This window comes from Sinocyclocheilus rhinocerous, unplaced genomic scaffold (assembly GCF_001515625.1).
Source record: "Sinocyclocheilus rhinocerous isolate Xijiao unplaced genomic scaffold, SAMN03320098_v1.1 scaffold1735, whole genome shotgun sequence".
Taxonomy (NCBI): Eukaryota; Metazoa; Chordata; class Actinopteri; order Cypriniformes; family Cyprinidae; genus Sinocyclocheilus; species Sinocyclocheilus rhinocerous.
Window position 1 is genome coordinate 15,391 of NW_015642868.1, and position 14,115 is coordinate 29,505.

Here is a 14,115-nt window from a genome sequence, read left to right on the forward strand (position 1 = left end):
CACTGTTAATAAGTGAGTCATTGCGATTGAACCGAATCATTTAAACGGTTGATTTATTCAAGAACGAAACACCGTCATGTTGCTCAGAGACACAAAACAGGGCTGTGGCTGTATTCGGGATGATTTTTGTTGGCGAAATAGAGCAAAAACAAGCAATTTATGGTGTCTAAAACGTAAGTCTCTTAATTAACTTATTGTTTATTGAATTCAATGTCACATTTGTATTCATGGTAATTTTTGGAGAAAAACGGCACTCTTCGTGTGAAATTGAATATATGAAGTGGTATAAATATATACATTTTCTGCCGTCATGTCTTGAATTTGTGATTATTCTAAATTCATTTTAATAGACTGAATCATGCAGTGAAAGAACCCACTCTAAATGCGCACACGCACTAGTCTAGACTACGCTCTGTAGGGATGTTTTGAATGGTTTTTGCAAAATACTCGATAATGTCAAATCGCACATCGTTAAAACAACAATTACAATATTATTGCAGACGATATATATCGCACACCCCTAGTACTGATGCACTTTAGTTCCCCATCAGATATTGGCGATATGAAATGCTGTGTCCCTTCTGAGAAAAACGAACGTATCCCATCAGGCCTTGGGTGGAGTGAACTGGCTCTCTCAATGGGGTTGAAGAAGAGTTCTTGCTTCTGTAGGACTTAGCAGAAGAAAAAACCCCATTGGTATTCAGAGAGGCTGTGCAGACGGAGTAATTAGACAGTGAGTGTAGTTGTTCTTCCATTAACCCCAGGTCTTTCTCCATCTTTTTCTGCTCTGAGTGGTCGCAAAGTACCATGTTAAGATGGAGGAGCAATCTTCCATTTAGCTCTCCAACTTGCATTTTAACGCAACATGCCCCGCTCTTCACATTCATGACTGTTTTGAGCGCAGACAGATTTATATTTTCCCTCTCTGCCAATCTTGAAATCGAAGCTTGCACATATTAATATTCTCCTGAGAGCCGTCTAAAGCACATGGGCAAACATAAGCCTGGAATTAACATCTGTCTTAGGTCATCCGATAACCAGTGGTCAGCTGAGATGGATTAGTGTTTACTGCATCTTAATTACGCATAAAAATGTGCAGAACATCTGAATATTATTGTTCTCAGATGTATTTTTAATGCAGAAACATGCCTGATTGGAGTCAGGAAATTCAGAGCATTTGAAAGGAATAGAAATTTGCTGAAAATGTACTCCCCCACAGGCCATCCCAGATGTAGAGAAGTTTGTTTCTTCATGGGAACAGATTTGGGGAAATTGCTCACCAGTGGATCATCTGCAGTGAATGGGTGCCGTCAGAATGAGTCCAAACAGCTGATAAAAGCATCACAATAATTCACACCAGTCCAGTAAATCAGTAATTGTCTTGCGAAATGAAAAGCTACATGTTTGTAGTAAACAAATCCATCAAGACATATTTAATGATTTAAAGATTCTGCTTCTAAAATACTCTATCCATAATTTGTTTTCTCTAAAAACGTCGTCTCATCTGAATCAGGAGAGAAATCTGCACCGAATTCTCTACTTCAGCAGCACTTACATACACCAAACTTTATAGCTTTATTCCTATCTATATTCTGAAAGTTTTTACAGAAGTTTGTTCATATATCATTTGCCTGATTTATATGACATTTTATTCCCAAAAACATGGTGAAAATGTATGTTTTCTCTCTGCATGTTGACAGTTTTTTGATTTATGGAGTGACAAAAAGAGATCCAAAATCTCCTCTGTAAAAACCTTTAGCTCCAGTGTCAACAAGAATTTTGAACCTGGCTTTATCCTAGATTGCTGCAAATGTATGCAAATGAATGCATATTTAATAAGATGATGCCTCTTACATATTTAAAATTTTTAGAAAACTTAATATTCATACAAAACAATTGTCTCAGTTAAACTTTTTACCCTATTCACCTGTGGTGTCTTGCATTAAGATCTTGAAAATGTGTTCTTTTTGACATGCCTAGTTAAATGCTAACCAGTTCACTCAAGTGTTTGTGCGCATGCAATTGCGTACCTGGTTACACCTCGCAAATCTTCGTGCAATAAACTCATATAAATGTTATTTCTGCCCGCTGTCGCTCCTGCAAAGGCGACACAAAGACACTTTAAATGCCTTTAGGGGGAGAAATTGCATCATATATTATTCAATTTGCTTCGGCAGGCCCAAATTTAGTTTCGCAAGAAATGTTTCCTCGCAGGTTTCTGATCAGGCTGTGTGTTTGTGTGCGTCTGCAGGTGGTGTTGAAGATCATTAAGCACTACCAGGAGGAGGGCCAGGGCAGTGAGGTGGTTCAGGGTGTTCTGCTTGGCCTGGTGGTTGAAGACCGTCTGGAGATCACGAACTGCTTCCCCTTCCCCCAGCACACCGAAGATGATGTCGACTTCGATGAAGGTGAGGTGAACGGCAATCTCCAGAGCTCCATTCTCTGGACGGTTAATCATTGATGATTGCGCTCGGCGCTCTGGGAAGCAGCGAGAGAGGGATTATTTGGATTTCAGGGCGAGAGAACTGTGAAAAGGGGAATTGCATTTCGCTTGTATTTTTTTTTATAGTGTAATCACGATTCGTTTTGATGAATAGAATTTGCATTAAAATGCCTGCTTTGTGTGGGGCGACTATATTTTATTTCACCACACATCCGAAACAAGCTGCGAGCGGTGTTCCTGAATTAATTAATTGCTGTTTTATACATCATTAAATCAAGACAGTGACTAAACGGTCAACTATGATCCTCTTAGCAGCATGAAAAACAAAACTCTTCATATTTGGAAGAAATTACACAGAAAGCAAGCAGCGCAGCAATGCTAGAACGCTCCCATTGTAATCACTAAAGCTGTCACTGCAAATTTACAGTTTTAACGCAGCTGTTTGATTCCCACCAACACTCCCATTGCAATAAATAAAGCTGTCTAAACCATTTGTTTTTAAAACAGGGAGCTCCAAGGGTTATTTGGGGTTCTGTAGTATAATATATTTATTTATGATAAATATATTTAAATAATAAATAATATCAAATAACAATTAATAATGATAATAATAATAATTATTATTATTATTAGTTGTAGTAGGAGGAGTAACAGTATTTGATTAAAATACAGTTATTATTGTAAAATTTATTACATATCAAAATAAATGTTTTACAATAATAATACTAATAATAACAAAAAGTTATTAAACTATTATTGCAAATATAAAATAAATTTAGTAATTAAAAAATATATATATTTGAAATGTTTTAATAGTTTGTTGTATTTTAATTAAAAAAAAATTATTTTGCTTTTTCAAAAGTGTTCCGCAATCATGAGATTAATCACAATGATCACAATTATTGTCAACAGTCCTAGATTTTAACTGCACATTATTATTTTTTATTATTATTGTATTAAAGTAGTTCCTTTTGTATTTTAATAAAATTGGTTTTATTTTGCTTTTTAAAGAGTGGTCAGCAATCATGAGATTAATCATAGTTATTTTATTCTGTTGACAATCTTAGATTTGAACAATAAATGCATAGAGAAGAGATGTTCTGTCAGCTTTAATACTCAATAAATCTTTTCCGGTGGTTGTTTTAGTAATGGCTGTGTAAGAACATAAAACCCTATAATTTAATTTTGTAGTAATTTTGGATTTTTAAGAGGGGGGTCTCTTGCAAAGGGAGTCCTATTTTAGATGTCCTTGGTATGAAAATGTTTGAAAACCCCTGGTCGACACAATTTACATTCATGTTGAAGATAATGGGAACATTGTACTTTTGTTGCATTGCATGTTGGTTTGTTACATTACATGCTAGGGCTGGGCGATTTGATCTAAAATCAAAACCTCGATTAATTAAACACTTTACCTCGATTACGATTGTTTAACGATTATTTTTTTTACATTTATTTATTTACTTATGAAAAAAGTCACATTTCAGTTTTATTGTAAAAAGCAAGTTTCCTAAAAAAAAAGAGAGAAAATAACTTCCATTTTTTTGCAAACAAAATAAATGAATATTGCAAACAAAATACATTTTAAATAGTGTCATGCGAAAAATAGAAAATAACTTGTATCTCTTGCAAATTAATATAATTTTAAAAATACAATGTGAAAAGTAGAAAATAACAACTTGCATCTCCTGTAAACAAATGTTTTAAATAATGAATGTATGCAAATACAACACTGCTGATTAAGAGACAGAGCATGGCACCATCTCATTGGTCTTGTCCTGTCACACTATATGTGCGTTTACTCTAGGGTTCTTACAGTCCGTTCTCACAGAACACGTCTTTGTGTCTAAAACCGCGAGACGCAGCGCTCAGGAATGGTTTAAAAAAAAAAACGCAGCGCAGAATGCCTACTCTGTGTTGTCAACCTGCTACTGTAAACAAAAGCTCGCAACACTTGCCCCGCCTCCAGGGTCTTCTGACTTATTGATCCACTGTTTTGGAACTGACTTTGAGCGGCGCTGCATGTAAACGTTTAAATTCTTTTAGTGCGCCACTCATGTGCGAGACGCAGCAAAACACGTGAGTGCAACGGTCATACACGTCCGTATAGCGCCTACGCGGTAGTATGTTTTTTAGGGGAAAGTATTAATAGGATTAAAAAAACGAAATAATCAACATGGGAAAATTACGTTGGTTAGATTCTGAATTTCGGTTTCGATTAATCGTCCAACCCTATTACATGCTACTTTGTATTTGGCACAACGTATTGTAAATCCAAAATAATTCCAATAATTTTGTGTGATTGTATCATTTGTGCATGATGTATGTGTGGATCAGACTGCTTGGTTGTCATTTTGGCAAATTTAAACACCTCTGCATTTAAGCAGTTTATTAATTCACTCAATAGTCTTGATTGTTTTAATTGATTGTGCATCTCTACCCTTACATTGATTTTTGTATCATACACTAAGGGAGGGTTATACTGCAGTTATTTCCAGCTCGACTTGCGCTTATTGCCGTTTTTGCTCTCCAGCTGTAGCATTGCGTCGTTCTCTCCATGGCAGGAAGTGTTTATTAGTTTTCTGCACTGGCCTGGTCCAGCGGTGGTTGTAATTATCTCCTGGACCTTTATCGGCCTGGCGTCAGGCGTCGTGAAGAGGTCAGCCCCCATCCTTGGCACTTTGACTGAGTGAATGACCTTGCCGTTAGAGGCTGCTTGTTAGCGGTGTTGAACCGTTCGGCTGGGCAGAGCACTAACAAGCTGCAAGTCCAGATGCAGCAGGACCAGAGACCAAACCGGTGATGGTGTCCAAGGACGACTGCTCAGAGACTCCGCTTTATCTCTGTAGCCAGCGTAAGAAATATCGCTCCCTAATGCTGCCGTGGCTTGAATCAATACAGCAATGCCTGTTATGTGGATACAGAGATACACTTGCCGTGATAAGAGCAGGCCTGAACTCAGGTACTGTACATCTGCTCATATATTTACCACAGGGATGCGCTCTGTTATTTCAAAGCAGCCAATAGATCAAGAGGCTGGTCTCTTGCTGTGCACTCTCAACAGTACATGAAAGTAGATTAGTAATTCAAGTTTTTGCCACCAGTGAAATTTCTCTGTTCTCCATACTAATTTTGATACTGCAATAAATTATGCTAGTGAACCCACTCATTTAACAAATGATTAAATATGTAAGGGAATGTTGCAATGAAGCACATTGAAATGTAAGCATAAATGCATGTCATGTCCTATTTATTTATTCATACTTTCCCTTTTGCTTTTATTTATTGATTTAATTCATGATATATTGATTTGTTTTTCATTTTAAGGGGTATTTCAGGTGTTTTTCGCATCCCATTTCGCACCTTATTTATGCTTGCTTTTCATTGTACTTTCATTGTACATGTTATTATTTCAGCATTCCATTTTCCATAACTTTGTGTTAATAATTCATTTTTATTTAGTTTAGTCTGTTAAATCCTTCCGTATTCAAATGATTCTCAATGTGATAAACATTGTTTTTATTCAAGCAAACAGTTAAGAAAATAAAATTAAGGCCAAAGAACAAATTACAAGCACATCATTGTTTATTATCATGTTTTGCCCTTTAAAAGATCAGAAATGCTTTAGGTTTCAGACTGGGATTTTGACCATATCAGCATAAATTTTTCATTTTGTGGCATAAATGCATTAAAGTAACTTGCAATTATCATTAGTTTTGATTACTTAATGACAATATATACACAGTCAGACATGCTCTTTTTGCAGCTGTGATGCCTGATTACCAGATTAAACTCGCCCCAAGTCTTTTTGTGATGATTGGTGGTTTAGAGCACCTTTATAGCATTGCTATAAATTGATTGCCAAGTTTAAGGTTGGTACATAAGACCAATTAAAACCCACTTTAAAGAATGTTTATAAATAGCACTAGTATTTTATGTTCTAAATTCATATTTTGTATTAATGAAATGTTGTCATTTATCAATGCAAATTCATCACAAAAAGAATTTGCTAATATTGTCCAAAACCACACTTTGCTTATGGTCGCTTGAGAACTTTACTTAAACTAATGGCGCTTTTCCACTGCGTGGTACGACTCTGCTCAGCACGGCTCAGTACGGCACGGCATGGTACGGCTCGGATCAGTTTGCGTTTCCACTGCAGTTTAGTACCGCTTTAGAGTGGATGGGATTATTCACATGTCGTTATAGTTGCACCGCCTCTACTGCCGAGATTCCTAAAAAACTTTTTCATTCTGCTTCGCCCCATCAAGCTCTCGCTGGATCCGCTCCTCGGCTATCAACGAGAGGAACGTCTGTACTTCCTCGACAAACAACGAAACAGCCATTTTTTGGTTGTTAAAAAAGGTGTGCTCCTTCAAAACAGTTGCGTTCGATCCTTTGCTGGCTGTGCTGATTTCAATCTAGCGGTTCTGTTGTGTCTCTTTGTCGCAAGTTCAGTGATTCAGGTAGTGACGATTCTCTCCGGCCAATCAGTGATCATTAGAGTTTACACGTCACGTTTTGGTAACAGTACGGTTCACTTGGAACCTCAACCGAGGTGGTACTGAAAAAAGTACCAGGTACTGTACCCAGTGGAAAACCCCCCAAAAAGTGAACCGTACCGTGCTGTACCATGCAGTGGAAAAGCGCCATAAGACATTTCAATTATTGTTAGAAGTAGGGATGTGAACTACAACTTATGCAGTGTTTCCCATACATTGATTTATTTGTGGCGACCCGCCACAAAATCAAAACTGACCGCCACAAATAGATTTTCCAAAAGGCTTTGACTTCGTTGAATAAACATGAGCACTGCACGTTTCAAAATCGAAACCCGGTGTGGGTGTTTTTTATCACTGTATTTCTGAAAGAATCCAACTGTCTTCAGAAAATTTTGGATGTCATTTTCATTTCATCTTGCATGTAATGCCTGATAAAGCAGCGTTTGTGAGCTGAGCTCTGCATTGTGTACGGCCGTTACCGGGGAAACCTCTATCTCTCCCGCTCTACAAGCGCCTCCTGCTGGCAGAGAACGAATTTGCATATATATGCCGCCTCAAATAGAGTAAGTCTGTGGTAAACACTGTAATGTCACTGACGTTTAAATGGAAATTTTGTAACTTGTCTAAAAGTAAGAAACCCTCAGAAGACAGTCAAAAACTGTGTGTGCAAATTATTTTATCAAACGGTTAAAAAAAACAGCAGACGGGCTGAATGAAAATGCAAATACACTCTCTGACAGCAGGTGGCACTTTTGAACAAGCAGAAATACAGCTGTTACCATGGTTACTCCTGTAAACAAAGCAGCGCCATGCATATACACTCTATTTTATCAGGCACTATATGTCGATAACAGGAAAAATGTCAATGAAACCTTTCTGAAGTAAGTCAGTTCTCTTTTATTCATAATGTTTCCCTCTTTAAGCCGGGCTCACACTATAGGATTTTTAGCCAGATTTCCCCCTCCTGAGAATCGGAGCAAAAATCTTGTCGAGCACCTCGATTGGTCCCGATGTTCGGCGCGGATTATCTGGTAATGTGAGGCGTTCACCGATCGAATCTTGCACCTCCCGATCTACTCGCACTGAAATCGGGGGCCGCTCCGATCATATCAGACATGTTTGATATTTAAGATTTAAATCGGGACGATGACGGCTATATGATTACGTCAGTACTTTCACAATAGCCAATGCGCGACCGCAAAACAGCTGCTGTACGGCTCCTTTGGATAGCAGAGATGGAGGAAACTGCTTCTTGACGTTTTGTAGTAACATGACTGTCTGAATAATGTGTCGAAAACATATCACAACCGTAAGGAGAAAGAGAAGCGCTGGGGTGAAATCGCCTCAGTTTTGAACATACCGGGTGAGTGCAGAAAGCTGCTAGCACGCTAGCTAACATATGTAAACCACTGAAATATCAGTGACGATCTGTTGTGTGAGATCACGTGAGGCGCTCCCTCTGGCATGTGTGCTGCAACCAGATTTCATAATCGGTTAGGTTTTTAAAACTCCTGTAGTGTGAGCCAGGCTTTAAACCGTTAAATACACTCCCACACTTACTCGTCTTCCTGGTAGGGATATGCCGGTTATCAAATTTTCATGTTGCGATTAATTGCTAATGCTTTTATTACGGTATACGGTATTATCACGATATTGAAATTAAGTTTAAAAAAGTGCTGTCATAATACAGAATAACAGGTTTAATAACTTTTTTCTTATAACAAAAATAACTGAACATTTAAATGCAATAAAGCAATACAGAAAAATGTACAAAGTTAAAAGTTTTCCGCCATGTGCTTCACGTCCGCGCTTGTTTACATCAGAGTGCCGTCTTTCAGGCAGCATGCAGCGGTGTTGTGCATTTTGACCAGTTTATGGGAAAAGTATTCTTAAAATGCATTCAAAATTCTGAATAATTTGTAATATATAATTATTCACGGTATTTAGAAGTGCCCACGATAACAATACCGTGCATATTCATTACCGTGATATATCGCATTACCGAATACCGGCACAAGTCTACTTCCTGGTAGACATTTCTCTGGTCCAGCAGCGAGTGAACGAAGAAAACGTTGTCATGCAAAGTCTGAGGTAAAATGAAATTTTTTTTTTACGCTCCAGATATTCGCTTTTCAAAATAATGTATTATTTTCAAAAGTAACATTAATATTACTACATTTCGACTAGCTGACTAGCAGCTGCAGTTCTGTTTAGTCGACTAGCCTCGCACATCCCTAGTTAGAAGAGGCTTGAGTCTCTGTTTTCTTCTATAGATTGTTTGTTGATCTATATTGATAGCTTTGGACCCTCATTCTTCTGATCTGACACGTGTTTTTTGTAGTTCCTTATTAAGTTATCAGTCAACTGCTGACTGCATGCAGGGATTTGAAAGCAGCTGTCTGTCATTCAGTTGAGTCGGTGCTTTGTTGGTGTCATTGCATTTTATTGTTGTTGTCTTAATTTTATATAGGCTAGACTTGATCCCAAAGTACAGGTACTTTTGACATCCCTACATGAAAGTAAAATGCTGCCTGTGTGGTTATGTAGTTTGGCTCAACGTGAGCTGCCTGGTAAGTCCTGTCTCATAGACCTCATCAGTCATTCCATCCTATCAAGCACACGATGTGTTTTTCCTGTCTGTCCGTGCATGATGAGTAATGGGATGTGGATAAGTGGAGCTTAAATTGCAGCAGATTGCCCGTCTATAGGACGCCGAAGGAAAGTTCCTTGCGTCTGCTCCTGATATTCTGTTGGGTATTCCCTAAAGTTTTTAACAGGTGACATTTATTGGGTTTCTCTTTTATTGTGGTCTTTTTAAAAATGTAAGATAAGGTAGCGTTCAGGGCCAAAGGAAGAGCAGAGGGTTTTTTGGGAATGTTTAGGCCACTTTCCATGCTTTTTTGTGGGAACTATTAAATAAGAGAAGCTATTATATAGCCTTAAGGCCCGTTCACACCAAGAACGATAACTATAAAGATAACGATATTATCGTCCACACCAGCAAACTATATAGTCTGTTTATTCTAAGCGCACGTGCGTCTGCCGCTTTAAATTCTCGAGCTCGTTACAGCAGGATGGATTCTGATTGGCTGTCAATATTTTTATCGATCATCAGCTGGAAAAAAATCGTTCTGAAAGTGTTTCCAACGATATCGTTTCTCTGTGCCTTTATTGTTATAGTTGTGGTGTGGACTCTGCTATTCTTTAATATTGAGAACGATTTTTAGAACTATATCTTTATCGTTATCTTTATAGTTATCGTCCTTGGTGTGAATGGGCCTTTAGTGTAGCATGAAATGTAATTTTATATTTGAAATATTTTTAAATGTAAATTTGAAAATCATATTCTGCGTTTCACTTCTCTAGCAAATCTATAGCTTTCTACTATGTCTGGCATTGAATCCTATGAATATTGCTGGCTCTGACAGATTTCTTGTGATGTTCTTCATTCGTAAGGAACTTTGGATAAATTAATAAAAATGTAAATTAGGAAGTGTGCATTTTCTTCAGGTTTACAATAGTGCTGCTGACACTATTTGTCAAGCTCAACCATTCACCAAGTTATTGTAAGTGAAAGTTATCAAACAAGTGTTTTTTTTCTGTAGTTTGTGAAATAAGTTTATTAAGAAGTACAATCAAACATTTTGACCCAAACTAGGTAACCCCTACTGAGTGACCATATCATTCAGGATGAATTTGAATTAATTTTGACATTTACAACATTTACAAAAATGTGTTTTTAACCTCCTGTTGTCTTTGGGTCAGTCAAACACTGGTTAAATACTGGTTAAACTTATTTCTTCTTGAAATGTTGTAAATAATTCTTATTTAGGGCCATTAATGTGCATGCAAAGTTTCAACATGTGTTTTGAATGGTGAACTTGAATGGGGTGAAATTGACCGCCATTGGTTTCCATGCAATTTGAAAGGATCAACACTTTGAAAAACTGCAAAGAGTCCGGTGAAAAGCAGTTTGTGAAACCGAAGACTCGTCTTCTGAATCATCCAAGGAGCATTTACTGTTTCTATATCTAAGTTTCACAGTTAAAAATCTGTCAAAGGTTGATTTTGGTGGCTAGATTTTTTTTTTATCAGTTACTAGACTGTTGTAGCACTGAAAAGAAGTGTGAGAAATCCATTTTCCTCAAGAGTTTGAGAACCAGACCTAACAAAAAGTACAAATAGCATCTTTATGCTTGTAGTTATTTGCACCCGAGTATGCAGATACAAGTAGTCATGACGAGTAAAAAACATCATTTGTTTTAAAATTTTGTTTGTGCATCTAATTTTGAACAAAAATGAGTCAAATTGACCACTAACACAACAGAAATAACACAAAAATAGATGGGAATTTCCCACATATTTTATATTTTTAGTCTGAGAATCTTTAGTGTTACTTTTACATGAATCTTTAGTGTTTTTCATAATGTCGATTTTTGGCAAAATTGCATTAAACCAATGTGGGTCAATTTGACCTATAACACAAAGTTGTACCCAGTTTACCCAAATTTTGATTACAGGCTTTCAAACCTCTGAATGTATAAGTCTAGGGTTTTATGCCCTGTTTTGTACCCTGTTTGTGAGCGTTCGGAGGTGGGCTGGCAGTCTGGCAGGCTGACGTGGAAACAGTCAGAGAGCAGATTGATTACGGTGGAGCTCATCCCAGCACCAGCGTGAGCGCTGGGAAGAATAGATGCGGTGCGCTTGATTATTGGTTGAATATCTGCACACATCGCTGAAAGCAGCGACCCTCAACTTGATTCAAGTTTTCGGGGATCTTGTGACATCTGCTGATTCATTGAGCTCATGCGAAGGGAGGTGAGAGATGTCAGAGGGGCGTCACGATGAGGGAGCTGGGCGAGACGTGGACACTACAGGCTGAAAGCTTCAGGTGTGCGGCAGTTATCGATTAAGCGGACCCTACAGGGACAAGCACTGCCAGCCATGTGTGCTGCTCTAAGATTAGACACACAATGTGGCCCTTAGATAAGCTTATCTAGCCCACCGCACCCCCCACATTGAATCTAACAAACTTTCAATTTGGCCTGTGCTGTTCACATGTACGGCAGGTCAGGACAGGTGTTTTCACCCCTTTGTAATGAACTTGAGCAGCTACAATCCTTTGACATGTGTTTTGTCAGGTCAGCTGAACTCTTATGATGTTAAATTAGTTGCCTGAAGTACCTCCTGAGATTTCATATATATATATTTTTTGAACTGTAGGACAAAAACCTTAAATCACTGTAGGGATGTTCATTTTAAACGTTTAACCGGTTAACCGACTGTAAGAATTTTGACCGATTAAAACAATCAGTTAAACGGTTTAAAAAATTTATTTATTTTTTCAGTAATTTATCAAAATATTTAAAAAGGTTTGCTGCATGGTTAAAATACACTACGCGTATAAAAAAAATAGTTTTTTAGGGGGAAAAAACAAGTCGCATTTTATTGTTTCATTCAGAAATAGGCCTAATGCCGATGCGAAATGTTTACAAACATTATAATAAACACTGTAAACATAGCTAGGCTATTTTAGTTCCCCTCACTCCACAAAAAATCCTTTCAATTAACAGTGTTTAGAATAAAAATATAAGAAGCTATAGCAATATAAACGACAAGCCAAAACGAATTCATTTAGGCTAAAACGAAACTGAAACCAACGTTGGGTCTCTCATTCCACACAAAATCAAATGTTTCTGTATTTGCAATGTATTTGAATGGCAAATTATTATTTATGTAGCCTAGGCTTCACTCGCGTTCCAATATCCACGTAAAACAAAATGTTTTGCATAACATCACGGCGGTGCGGTGATAACACTTAATGGCACAGATTTTACTACATGTTTTTTACTACGTAGTTTTTTTTCCATATGTGACTGACTGTATTTTATTATGATAATGAACAGGCTGCATTGTCAAGGTAACAAAGCTTAACTGTGTGCGCGCATGCGGCGCCGGCGCAATCACTTGAATTTTTTCCTTCTAACAGTGGAAGCAACTACTCCTTTTAGTCCTAAAGATAATCGGAATTGTAAAAGGTTTGCCTTTATTTGTGTACATTCACAATAAAAACAAATCTTCCTGCTTTTGTAAAATAGGCCTAAAGAAAATTATCCTATCCTCACGATGGCAAGAAAAAAAAACACTTGTTTAAAGATGAACTGGTCAACCGAAAACTCAAGAGTTACATAAGAATTTAGAAAATTTAGAAAATACATTTCTTTCAGCACCAAGAGCTTCGTATAGCTCTCCCTTGTCTGGCTGCACATTTTCTCTGGTTTGTGTATAGTTAAACACTCTCCCACACAAGGAAGCAGGGGCCGATATTTGTTAAATAACTGATTGCCACCATGACTACAGTAAACACTGGGGCCCTGGGTTTGGTGTTTATTAACAAACACATCTTCCTTCTGGAGCAATTTAACATTAACCAGGTGGTACGATCTGCAGATCTGGCAGGTGCCATAATACACAGGGAGGGCCTTATGTAAACAACTGAGAAGGGCGGGGGAACGGCTCGAAAAGCAACACAGCTAGAGTAAACAGCGAAGAAAATCTCTAGACAAACAAGCAACCCCTCTCCTGACATGAATGTGAACCAGAACAGAGCTTGTGGGATTTGAGTACTTGTTATTTAGTGCTGCTAACACTGTTTCAGACTGCTATATATATATATATATAGCCTAGCTTTATTATGTTTTTCTCCGCTGGCAGAAGCGCTGCAGGGGCATGATGTGGTATGACCATGTGAATCCTCATGCTCTGTTGTTTGCTGCTTTTTGCGCATATAAAATTAATTCCCGGAAAACAAATGTTATTATTTTTTAATGGGTCACAGACACTTGTCCTTTCTAATTTAATTCAATTCTAATTTAAAATAATCTTGTCGGTTAACGGTTAACAATCGGTTAACGAGCGTCGGTTGTCGGTTAGGAAAAATTACCGAAATTAACTTTTTATTCCAAGTAAATGGTATGTGTAAGAAATAATTGACGATGGAGTGCTGAATTATTGATAATTTATGCACACTCCAAGGTGGTAATGCAGCCATGGCATTGAAACTTTTTAAGTGGCATTAATTTTCAATAATTTCAATAATTTTTTACTTTTACTGCAGGTACCATTTTTTTTGTGACATTTTCTTAATGCTCTTTCTTGGCTTTCTTGGAA

The 14,115-nt window shown here is 37.5% G+C and overlaps 1 protein-coding gene across 1 annotated transcript in view; it reads left to right on the plus strand.

Annotated features, from left to right (window-relative positions):
- The first annotated feature begins 2,248 nt into the window (after positions 1 to 2,248).
- Positions 2,249 to 14,115, plus strand: part of LOC107756892 (eukaryotic translation initiation factor 3 subunit H-A-like) — a 52,116-nt gene continuing 40,249 nt past the window's right edge. Inside the window, exon 1 of the mRNA XM_016574210.1 lies at positions 2,249 to 2,408. The gene's annotated coding sequence lies outside the window, so the exon portion shown is untranslated. The remainder of the gene's footprint in view (positions 2,409 to 14,115) is intronic.